General features: G+C 40.8%; 1 long non-coding RNA gene across 1 annotated transcript; it reads left to right on the plus strand.

Annotated features, from left to right (window-relative positions):
- Nucleotides 1-1,318: 1,318 nt before the first annotated feature.
- Nucleotides 1,319-11,657, plus strand: LOC121913283. The gene is made up of 3 exons (XR_006100285.1): nucleotides 1,319-1,373; nucleotides 9,063-9,538; nucleotides 10,996-11,657. It is a non-coding gene; the product is annotated as an uncharacterized LOC121913283 (long non-coding RNA).
- The last annotated feature ends 703 nt before the right edge of the window (nucleotides 11,658-12,360 follow it).

Consider the following 12,360-nt stretch of genomic DNA (forward strand, 5'->3'; position numbering starts at 1 on the left):
GGCAGGTGGTAAGTGGGTTGGAGAGTGGGCAAGCAAGCAGGCAGGCAGACAGGCAGGAGGGTGAGTTATGATCCTGGAGCACTGGAAAGAGAGACAGCAGTTAGCGAGAAGTTCAACACCAGGAAACAATCACTATAGTAGAAGAGTGGCCTAAAGCATTAACTACCACTGTGGTTGAAACAACGATCTGGTGAAGAGTGGATGAAGAGCCAGAGCGGATGTGCTGCAGGATGATGAGCTTGATGGAAGACAGGTGTGTGCAATCAGCATGTAACCAGGAGCCATGAGATTCAGGGAAGAAGCGCCACACCCCTGCCACACAGAAACACACACACAGAGAGACAGACAAGGGAATACAGGGGAGTGGGAGCACAAGGAAACATAAGAGAAACTAGAGGCTTGGCTGTAGCCGTGACACAAATTAGGTATATCAAATATAAGACTGAATAAGAGTCATCCATAATTTTCTATCTTGAGGTTAGTCATAGCTTTCCAGAGGATGAAAGGGAAAGACAACAAAATATGCTTTGCACGTCTAATTTGTCAATAACTGAATTTCTCATTTTTCTACTTTAAAGCCCTTCTCTTCATTCTTTCAGCACACAGCAAATTGAGCAAACAGTGAGATCCAGTATTGAATTTAGCATGTTGTCCACAAAGCATATTAGATGGAAGATTTAGAGCTGGACAAACTGGAGCTTGCCAGTAATGGCAAGTCTTCATCTTCTGTTACAGATGAACCATTACTCTGGACTGAGTGTACTTTTTTTTTTTTCTTTGACCGTTTGGGATAGACCACATCATGCTTACCATATTTCAGATAGGCCATGTCACTGTGCTGAGGGCTTGCAAACTCCTGAGCTTCAAAAACAATGGTGAAGTTAGTTGATTTACTATGTTCAGGAGTTATTTTGAATGGGAAACCCTGCCTCCTAGAAATTACTCTCATATACAACTAATTTGCAACAGCAAATATGTTTTGGAGGAAACTTAAAGCCAACTAGATTATGTTGGTTATGTGGTTTTTTTATCAACATAATGAGGGTTAGGTTGGTAGTTGTAGTGTTGTTAATTAACATATCGAAGTGCAAAATGTTACGGAATGCAGCAACTAAAACGGCTCCCGCCTACCTGATTTCCCTCATTCGGGTCTACACTCCCTCCCACTGCCTACGCCCTGCCAATGAAAGGTGCCTGGTACAACCACCACAAGAGGGCCCTAAGTTGCTAGCTAGACTCTTCTCCTCTGTAGTTCCCCTGTGGTGGAATGAGTTACCAAACTCTGTTCGATGTACAGAGTACCTCCCAGTCTTTTAAGAAAAGACTAAAGACCCAGCTCTTTCGCGAACATCTCTACACTTGATGAAATGAAGGTAGAGAAAAAAAAATTGCGTCTATGCACTCTGTGCATTGCCTCTGTGCACCGCCTGTTGGCATCTTCATCCTATTGAACTCAAACTTAAGCTTTATTGCACTTACCCATGTTCTCTCCTGACTAGATCCCTGCTTGTGTTGTATCAGCTCTCAGATGTACGTCGTTTTGGATAAAAGCATTTCAGTTAAATGTTTCATTTTCCTGTTTTCTTACAATATCACCTGAAGCAATACAATATCGGCTTGTAGCAATTATAGCATTGTTAAACTTTTTCATTAAACTTTTCATAGTTCTTTTTAGGCATTTAAAGCACTTGGTTAAGGGAAAGGGAAAGATCATGGTCTGGTTCATTAAAGAAAAAGTCTTCAGAGACTTGAAGCATGAGATACTATATGGTGTTGACTTTTAACCAAACCCACAATCTTTTTATAACCTTAACCAAACCTAACCACACACAGGACTCTGGATGCCAATCCAACTCTCCAGTGTCAAGGTATTGTGCTTTGTATGCATACCATCAACCCTGTTTTCCTCATAACTTTTATGGTACAAAACGTAACACCTCCCTCCCACTTTGCTTTCCTCCTTCCCAAATGTTGCCTGTAAACATAAGCAAAATGATTATACATTAATAATAGAAAATACTGTATGTTTCTTACTACAACATATAATATTTTCTTGGAGACTAGGACCACTGTTTGTACTCTCAACTTGGAAAGTGTACATTTTTTGGCTCTGAATTCACAAATAGTGACTCTGTTCGTTATTGCCATTCATGCTCATTCCCTGCTTGCTCATAAATGTGCTGTTGAAAACACTAAAACAGTCATCATTTTTGAGGAGAGGCAAAAGGCAATGTCCATTTTTGTTGTCAGTTGCTCAGCAACAGTATTTTCATCGTTTCATGCATTTTACTTACTTGACTTACCAAAAAGCAATATCTGGCAAGGCAGTAAAAGCTTTCCCACTCCAGATGAAACAAAACCACTGTGAAAGTCAAGGAAATGTCTGTATACGCCCACCCAATCCGGAGAAGAGGTCTAATCAGCTGGAATAACTGAACACCTGGGTGGGTGTACTATCAGGCTTCAATGACAATCTTGTTTGATGATTCATAGTTTATGAGTGTTTGTGAATTTTTTTCTTCAGTACTGGGAAATGAAGCAGAGCTGCAGCAAACATTACACAAAAGCATTGTATTTGTTGGTGCGAGTTTGATGCAGTCTATTACAATTTCTTAAAATTGTCTTCCAAGTCCTCCAAATTACATGACCATATCTGTACTCCAGGACAACCCATAAGAGCATAATATGCTGCTTTCCAACATAGGAGCGTAATATGTTGGTTTGCAAAACCATTACAAATCACTGTTAAAAAATAATTATGTTTTATGATGTGACAATGCTGTTAAGGTCTGGTTAGGTTTAGGCATGAAAACCACTTGGTTAGAGAAAGATCATGGTTTGGGTTAAAATTTTCATTTGAAATGTAGTTACTACTTTCTTAAAGTTAGGCAAACTTTGTGGTCATGGCAACAGTAAACACCACATTACATTTTTTTTTTTAAATGCCCTAAATTGCAGTTTGAAATGGGAGGCAAACAGTGGTCTCCTGCAGCTAAGTCAACTTTTTGCCATCTAACTAACTATCTAGCCATCCACCCAACCCGCCTCCTCCTAATGAGGAAGTCACCTCATAAAGACGTCATCTGAACTGCGTCACTTCTCGGGGTCATAATTACTACAGCATAGATGGCGTCTGTCAGTCAAGCATAACTATAGGTTGTTTTTGGCGACTGAATTTACGATCTATAGGGTCATTTTTCTCAGGAGGACAGGCTTAATTTCATGCAGCTTAGAAACTTTAAATAGACCCTTGTAATCTATGTAACATGGCTGTTGCTCTGGGTGTTTTTTTTACTCAGCCCATGATGACCATCCATCACTTAGAGGAGCTCAGAGCAAAGCACAAAGGGAGATCAGTTGAATAGAGGAGCCTACACTATACTGCACAATGCTGAGACCAACAAAGCAATAGAAGCTTTTAGCTGGAGAGGGAAATGAGAGAGTAAAGGAGAAGAAATAACATTTCTGTCTGTTTACTGCTGGCACCTGACCCTGGGTTGGGAAGGCAAATTTATAAGTAAAAATAAATAGGTATTCTTTGGCTGGAGCTGTCTCTTTTGTATCTCTCTGGAAAAGACAAAGCGAGGTGCAGATTGATGTATGAGCTGAAGGAAAATGAAAGTCTGGCTGAATAAGAGATCGCCCAAGGTCCTCCGATCAACTCTCAAAATTGTATAAACACTATGACGATGAGAGCTGAGGGATGAGATGGGAGGACAAACATACAGCAAGGGACAGCAGGAGGAGGAAAAAAAGGAGGATAAAGGGGACAGAGACATCAAAAGACAGGCAGATTGCATATTTGGGAATTCAAGCACCAAGTGTCTACGACAGGAACAAAAGACAAACCAACATGACCCATTGATAAAAGTGTCATAAATAGAGGAGTGAGTTGGGAGAGGGAGGGTGGCTTAGATGGAGGGAAAATGTTCAAAAATGGAAGGGAAAGATTAAAGGAGGAGGGTGCAAGCTTTTATCTCGCAGCAGAGCCACAACCCTCTCTCCTGGGTGAGGAGATGGGTACACGCTAACCAGGAGAGCTTGGGGGCACATAAAGAGGAGATGGTAAAGATGAAGGGATAAAAGAGGGAAAAAAGTGCTGACTTTCATACTGTGTTTTGTTTCTGTCATGTTTCACATGTTCCTTCTAAAGTTCTGTCTATGTTTTATAAGTGTAACACAACCTAGCTCCATATAATTATACTCTTTCACCGTCCCCTTTATTTTGATCCTGCTGTATCATACTTAAATCTCATTTTAAGTACAAGACTGTATGGTTGTTAGTACATGCTCTTTGTTTCTGCCTCTTTGGTGTCTATGTGTGTAGGTTCACACAGTGAGTGACAGAAAGGCAGCTCCTGCCTCAGAGATCCAAAAAGCTCAGACTGGTGTGTCGGATGCTTCACTGATCCGGGGTGAAGCTTTTACTTCTGCATCCCCTCAATGGACAGCCACTCTGTCTGTCAGGTCAGGCAGGGCAGAGCTGACCCTATATGGTGTCCAGCACCTGAACTAGCAAATGTAGCTATACTGTAGTGAGTATAAAATAATGCAACCTTGCTATGCATTATTGACAGTTTTACAAAAAAAAAATCCTGTAATTTATGTGGAGAAAGTTTACTGTCGCACTACAGATTTGTTTGATCCCCTTACATTTTAAAATGGGTTAAAGAAGATCCAAAGCCGTGATTTCTTGTCATCCATGAATCATAAGGTGAATATGAGATCAAGCAGCCGCTGCAATTCCCTCTGTCTATTTCATTGGGCGGAAATAGTCTACCATAGTTACAGCAGGCTCCAAGCTAGGCCTTAGGCACCCGTCAGAGCTGGGAGCGATATTTCTCTAAACAAGAGGACCCAGAATAGCACCCGTTTCAAGGAATGGCTGTCCAAAACAACTTCTGATTGGCTGACCTCTTTGCAGAGAGTTGTCATATTAATCCAACCAGAACACTGCATGGATGGATTGTCATCTAATTTACATTTTAACTCCATTGCTCCATAATGATTAGTGTTCTCCTTATTGTATTGCTGCCTAGCTTCTGAAGCTATTTGCTTTGAGGGGCTTATGTGAATAACAAATTACTTTTTCCTCCACCCTTAATGAATTTTTTTGTTCCAGCAAAAATATTATGAAATCTTCTTTGGTGCATGTTTCAAACACTTAAGAAACAGCCCTCGGATAAAGATGTATTGCTCTAGCATTTATGTGATTTATTTCAGTGACTCCAGACAAGAGCGGGTTCCACCTCTAATCATTTACCTTCATTGCAAGATAGCTCATCAATAGCCAGCTGTAACAGAGACGTTGTTGTTTGACAACCCACAAATCATTAATTCATCATATCATTGATGTTCTGACATTGAGGGCTTTGTCACAGAGTGAGCACTGAAGATGTGATGTATTATTGGGCTTTTTTGGACTCACTTTTCAAATTATCATACAGGCTATTTGTCTGAAGCATTTATTTTGCTTATCTATTGAGAGAATGAGAATCAAGGTCAAATACTGTTTATACAAAAGAGCATCAGTTTCTGTTGTGGTTTACTGTTCATGTATAGCAAATACACTGTTGGCTAAGGTCAATCAGAGGTCTGCTTTCCTGCCATAGGGTTCTCCCCATGTGGACAGGACAAAAACTGTGTGTTAATGTGCATATTTTTGTCTCCAGAGACAACAGACAACATTTTTACAATATTTGTGTAAAACATAATAGCCACATTGCAGAGGATTACTTCATTTGTCGCCTGAAGACCGCATCAGACGTGTCACACAGAGAGAAGTTGCCCTGATCCTGTCCGTATCCTGACACATGGATGTGCATCAACACGCTGCCAGTGTGTTGATGCATAAACCAATGGGTGCAGGCCTTTTGGTGGGTCATCCTCTGCCAGCATGTGCTGCCCTTAACTCCATGCTGCATCTTTTATGGAGGATAAGAATTGCTTGCTATGAATTGAAAGTCTGTTTAACCTCTGACTCCACTCATGATCACAACTAGGTGTGATCTGCATAGAGTGTTGAAAGACCATGTAATCACCAATAACAGGCAGCGCAGGCTTGATTATTTTCCTGGGTGCAGTTACTCTTTTTGGTTTGGTTAAAGATGGGGAAAGCTTGTGGTTATGGCAAATAAACTATGGTATGGTTAAAGGATATTGCTGGTGATTTTCAATAGATCTCATGTAAGTATTGTGTGGATCTAAAGCCTGATATATGTGCTGTAGACCTCCATTATTGTTCATGTCAATGAGCCACACGTTGCACTGGGTAACTTTTTCCTTCACCAAGAAGAGTTTTTGGCACATTAGTTTGTTTAGAAAGAAGAATTTCACTAGTAACAGCGATCATGTTTTCAGCCTCTGGAGAGAAGTTCTGCCTACGGCACACGCTAGCTTGTTGTGCTGCATATCACAACCTCTTGACTTTATACTAAAATTATTCTTTCTAAACAAACTAACATGCCCTAAACTCTTTGTGGTGAAGGAATGTGTCACCCAGTGCAACAGTGTGACTCATTGATGTGTTTTTAATAGTTTTTGGATAACAACGGAGGTCTATGGCACAGAGGAATAAGATATAACTGGCTTCGGATACACACCCAATACTTGTAAGTAGGATCAATTCATTGTTGGTTTAGCTCTGTTGACATTAAGAACAATCCTTTAAGGTCAGGCAAATAAAACACTTTTTTAAAGGTATGGGTGAGATCAGGGTTATGGTTTAAAACAGGCATGAAAGGTAGCTGCACTACATACCCATCCACTCATCCACTACCATGACCTCTACACTCTTACTTTCTATCTGGCTGAATAAAGGGCACAACACCTACTGCATTGACATTGAATGTTGAACCTTGCTGTGCTCTGTAGAATCCAATATGAATGTAATTTCTTTGGATACTGGACTGGACTGCAAATAGGAGTGTGTATGTTCAAATCAGAGAGGAAGTACTGTGCTCATACAGACAGAAGATACTCTGTTGGCCTGCATCTGCATGCATGAATGCTTGTGTACAATATGTACGCTTGCATGTGTATGAATCCATGTGTGCCCTAGCTTCTTTTTTTTTTATATGGGCTATTGCGAGCCTGCTTAGCACACTGTTATTTATAGCTAGCCACTGTTTTGCAGCCTACTTTTATGTCACAGTAGAGCACCCCATGGGATATCTCGATATCTGTATGTACATGTCTGTAACATCCAGCAGCTGAGGGTTATGTACTGGAGGATTTGGGCTTCCATTAATGTACCCACCTACCTTCATCTCTCTCTCTCCTCCCACTTCATTACATCTGTCTCACCCCTCTCACCCTTTGTCCATCCACCTACTCCTGTTTGATCTTCCATCTGCGCAGCATCTCCTCCCTCTGTCCCTGGGCTTTGGCTGTAGAGAGGTGTCCTTATCTCTGATGACAGTGGGCTTGTTGCCAGCCGGGCCACCACTTTGCCTCCAGCCAGCGCAGCTCTCAAGAGAGACAGAGGGTCAGGGATCAGGGGAGGTGTCACAGACTGACCGACTCCGCCAAACAAACCACAGAAACATTTTTTAGAAAGTGTCTGCTGTGTGGCTAGGGACAAGTTTTTGAAGTTCACTACAATGCGGTCACCAGCTATATCTCATATGTTTGCCATCTTTACTTTTATAGTAGCCCCTGGTAATATGACCCAAAGACCATACAGTAAATACGGACATTCGATTGTACAATACACATTATGTTCCGGTTATATTTTCCCAGGAGGAATATGGATCTGAAGAAAAAAAGAATGCCTACCGGGTAATAATCACAGTTTTGAGGGCACATAGGGGCTATGCAAGTTTCAATTTCACACTCTACTCTCCTTTCCCACCCGTCTGCTCAGTCTCTCTCTCTCTCACTTCCCTTTCTCTCCTTCTCAGTAATCCTCCGAGGCAGTGCTGACAGCAGAGGTATGATAGAGGAGGGCCTGCTGGAGCGGAGAGGGAAATGATCTGCTAATGGTACACTCTTTCCCATAGGACACCTGCTTACACTCCACAGCCCTGCTGCTCACTCAGTCGGCGTGTGTGTATGTGTGTGTATGTGAGAGAGTGTATGAGCCATACCCTCATCCATGTGTGCCTTTTCTCAATCAGTGTACTCCACTTTCATTTCTCTGTAACTTCTTGTCTCCACAACCCTTTCACTCCAACTCTTTTTTCTCTTTTCATTCCCTTTTAAATTCTATTTGTTTTCTTTGCCATTTCTCTTTTTAATTCTTATCTCTCTTGAGTACATAAATCCATCAGTGTGTAACATCAACTTTCCAGGGCTCATCAGATCATGCCAGGCCTGATTAAAACAACCCACACTTGATCATTACACCCATGGTGGTAACAAAGCACACAGCAATTAATAACAGCTTCTCACAGTGACTTTGTTGGCCAATTTCAACTCCCTCTTGCTCTGATAGTAAACAATAAGCAAATTTTACATTCCAGTCAAACTTTATGAACACGCCTCAAAATGTGTCTCCCTGGCTCCCCTCACTGTCTAATGTCTCAGCTTTGCTCTGTGACTCGCGCAGTCACTCCCTCCCTCTCTTTTGCCCACAGTCATCCCTCACTATCGCTCCTGTCCCTATGCACCAAGCATGTTAGTTATCCATTTAAGTCCGCCCGCATATAGCTGCAATTTAATAGGCTGTGAGAAACCGATTGCTAGCACATTCCCATTAACTCCCATAGCAACAACCCATGCATTCAATCATGTCATCTACATATGCATAGTGTGGAAAATGTTAATATGTATCATGTATCCCGGTTGACAACTATCCCACGAACACCCGTCTGATTATCTGATATTTACCTGTGTAATCATGAAATTGAATCTATTAATGCAATATATATTCTAATGGAATGATGTAACCATAATCAGATGGCTTCAGGAACCAATGAGGGAAAATGAGCATCTTTAACTGGCGTTGCACACCGTAGCAGGCCATATGGGATGGATCTGATACCACGCATAGCCATATCTACCATGAAATGGATAGAAGTTTGAATTTGTGAGTAAGCATATTTGTATGTGTGTCGTTCTAGCTCAGCCTCCTGGTGCTGCGTACCTGGCCACCCAGTGAGAGGGATGTGTCCTCCACAGGGACCTGATCAGGGATTTGGCTTCACCCCAGCCAGCCAAGGAAAGAGAGGGGGGGGGGATCAAGAGCCTCTCCGCTCAGTGAAGGGGCTCCATATGGGAGTGGAGTGAGAAGTCTCCCAGATCAGCTACCATCTGGGAAAGAGGACAATATGCCAGGAATAGCATGCAGAGAGTAAAAGAAAGAGAGGGAGTGAGTGAAACACAACAACAGAATAGATGGCTTGAAAAACTGACAGAGTGAAGAATTGGGAACGGGGCAGGAGAAGGAGAAGATGGATTGATAGGAGGGCTGACAGAAAGAAAAGCAGCCAGTTTAGAGGGATGTTGTTTTCATCTGCTCTCTTGGCCCAACAACCAGCATTTAAGCTTTTCCTCCCAAGGTTGAGCCTCGGTCCCTTGTGTCTTCTCAGTGACATATGTGAGTAGTTTTTGTGTGTGCGTGAGGGTCTTTGTGTAAAGGGGTGTAACGTGGTCAAACCAATTCTCCTCACTAAAGGGAACCTTACCCTCTGTCTCCCGGTCTCAACCCCAATCACAGTACTTCCCCTCAACCCCACAATATCTGTGACAGGCACCTAGACGCACTGTGTGTGTGTGCATACATGTCCACATGCAAAACTTTTTTTTTATTGAAAGCAAACTGTGTGATAAAGTTCTTTAAAGGGTTGGTTCCCGCAGAGGAAACATCTATTGTCACTTGGTTCCATTTGCCCAGGGTTTGAGATATCTGCAGACCTGAGCATGTTCTATGGATTAGTGGATTGTTTTTAATATAATTTTTCACTGCTGTGAGCTCTGCGAATTATTTCATTAATTTCCAATGTGGGTGCAGGTTTATTTTTGGACTTGAACAGAACAAACCCATGGAAACATAACAGACTTCAACATACATGGATTAGTTTAAAGAAAAAAAACTCAAAAAGGACCTGAGGACTGCCAGACATAATGCCTACCAATTAACAAGCTGAATAATAGCAGTAGCAGCACATTTACCTGCACTTAACAATCAACCCTGTCACCGAGAAATTGAGTTTATATACAACTAATTTGCAACAGCAAATATGGTTTGTAGGAAACATGATGCTGCTCAGATTTCATTAAAAAATAACATAATGAGGTAATGTTGTTAATTAACATATCTGACAAGTTGCAAAATGCTGATCCTGAACCTATCAGTCATTTGTTCACTGATGATGTATTTAATTTGTTCATGTTGGAATAAGTCATTACCTTGATAGTCTTGTATATAAGTGACTTGCTGTTAACACTGTTCATTCTCTGAGGAGGGCTACAGCTCAAACACGTCAGCGATGGTGTTTTAATCATATGTGAAGTTCTATTGACTGCTTTGATGATTTCTTACAAAATCTGCGCTTGCAATTCGATATCTATTAGTAGCAACTAAAGCATTATTGGTATTTTAGGGGGGAAAAAAGTGGTCCTGGTTTAACACAGAAGAAGTCCACAGTGACTTGAAGCACATCACATGTGACATGTTTACTGTTTTGGAAAAACCACCATCTTTCCCCTAACCTTTAACCAGTTAAGTGCTTTTAATGCCTTGACCTAAACACATGTGGACTCAAGATATGGACCCTGGTCTCTAGTGTCTCCACTTTGTATGCCTTTGTACAGACATGAAACTCTTCTTTCCCTTGAAAAAATGTTAAATGTGAAAATAATCAAGACAGTGATTGCAGTTCTTACTACAACATAATTAAGAAAACAAATTAGTACTATTTAAACCAAATTTCCAGGAGACACGGTTGTCATAATTTACACTGTCTGGCTCACATTAAAGAGTGCAATTTTGACATGACCTGATTAGAATGAATATGATTTGCACCCCGTCTGTCTTTTTCTGTTCCACATCAGGTTTTGGTTACTAAGAACCAACTGGACCTATGAAGACCTCTATTGCAGGCAGACAGACATCTCAGACACCAAACAAATCAAACCAAATATTCTACATGGCACTAGAGGTACATCAGTGAGAAAATATTTTGGTTTGTTTGCTTTGTTTTGTACTTTGGGTGAATCAACCATGTTAAAAGTCTGCTAATTTTCCAGCTAAATCAATAAATCATAATTACTGCAGTAGTAGTAGTATTGTTGTTGTTGCTGCTGTTCTTTTTCTTTTGGGGGTGGTTAATATTCTTTCAGATATTTTTGTGTCTACTCTGAAAGACTCCCTCTTGTTATAGCTTACACAGAACTGCCTTGGCTCCTGTTTGTAGTAGCAAACTAATCAAAATATTGCAATGTAATTGGTGGGTAGTGATGTGTAGCCTGTAATTACTGCAGTCAAAGTGGCCTTTATTCTCCAGCACTATCTTTGAGGGATGTGGGAGAGGGTCAGCATTCTGCAATCGTGGATGTTACAGTTTGTCAGAAATTGAAAAATCTATTGTCATGCCAGTCATTATCTCTTTATGTTACATAAGAGAGAAATTCCTGTTTTGTCTTGAGCAAATGTGACCTTGGTCGGGCAGAGTGTGTGCAAACAATTATTTTGTGATTATTTTTAATTTTGGATCCATTTGTAGCGATTTGTTTTCACTTTGACATTAAAGAGTATTTTTCTGTTAATCAGTGTCAAAAAAATACTAATTAATCCTCCTCAATTCAACTTTTAGTACTATTTCAGGCACTGTATGATCTATAAAATAACATGACAGGAAGTATCAAGAGCACAAGGGTGTTCATTATTCATTGCACTAATTGCAAATGTGGATTAGGATGGCAGCAGCAAAGAACAGAGACATGAAGACTTAAAAGCCATCCACAGGAAAGACTAAAAACACAGGACAATAGAAAAAAAAAAACGTGTTGAGTGTATTATAAATGAAAAAAATGTTCTTGAGTAAAAACAAACTCAGCGTTTCATCTTTTTTAGAACTGCATGATGGTTTGATGCTTCATGGAGGAGAGCTTGCGACGCTGTTATATGCTAATAGACAATTCTTTCAGAATTGCAACGTTATTTGAAAACTGGGAGATCTGGCATTGTGGGCTTTTGTGTGACTTCAAATGTCTCTTCTAAATGAAACATTTTAATACCAAGTCGCCCTGCTCAGAAAAAAGGATCACAGCTCACCATAATAATGTCACCAAATGATGAAGCTGTTTTATAAACATGAAAGTGTGAGCCGACGAGGCATGATAGGTTTCTCAGCCTGCTGCCTGTGACCAGATTTGCTGTGACCTCTTTAGCAGACTCATAGACATATCATTCTCTCC

This window comes from Thunnus maccoyii, chromosome 15 (genome assembly GCF_910596095.1).
Source record: "Thunnus maccoyii chromosome 15, fThuMac1.1, whole genome shotgun sequence".
Taxonomy (NCBI): domain Eukaryota; kingdom Metazoa; phylum Chordata; class Actinopteri; order Scombriformes; family Scombridae; genus Thunnus; species Thunnus maccoyii.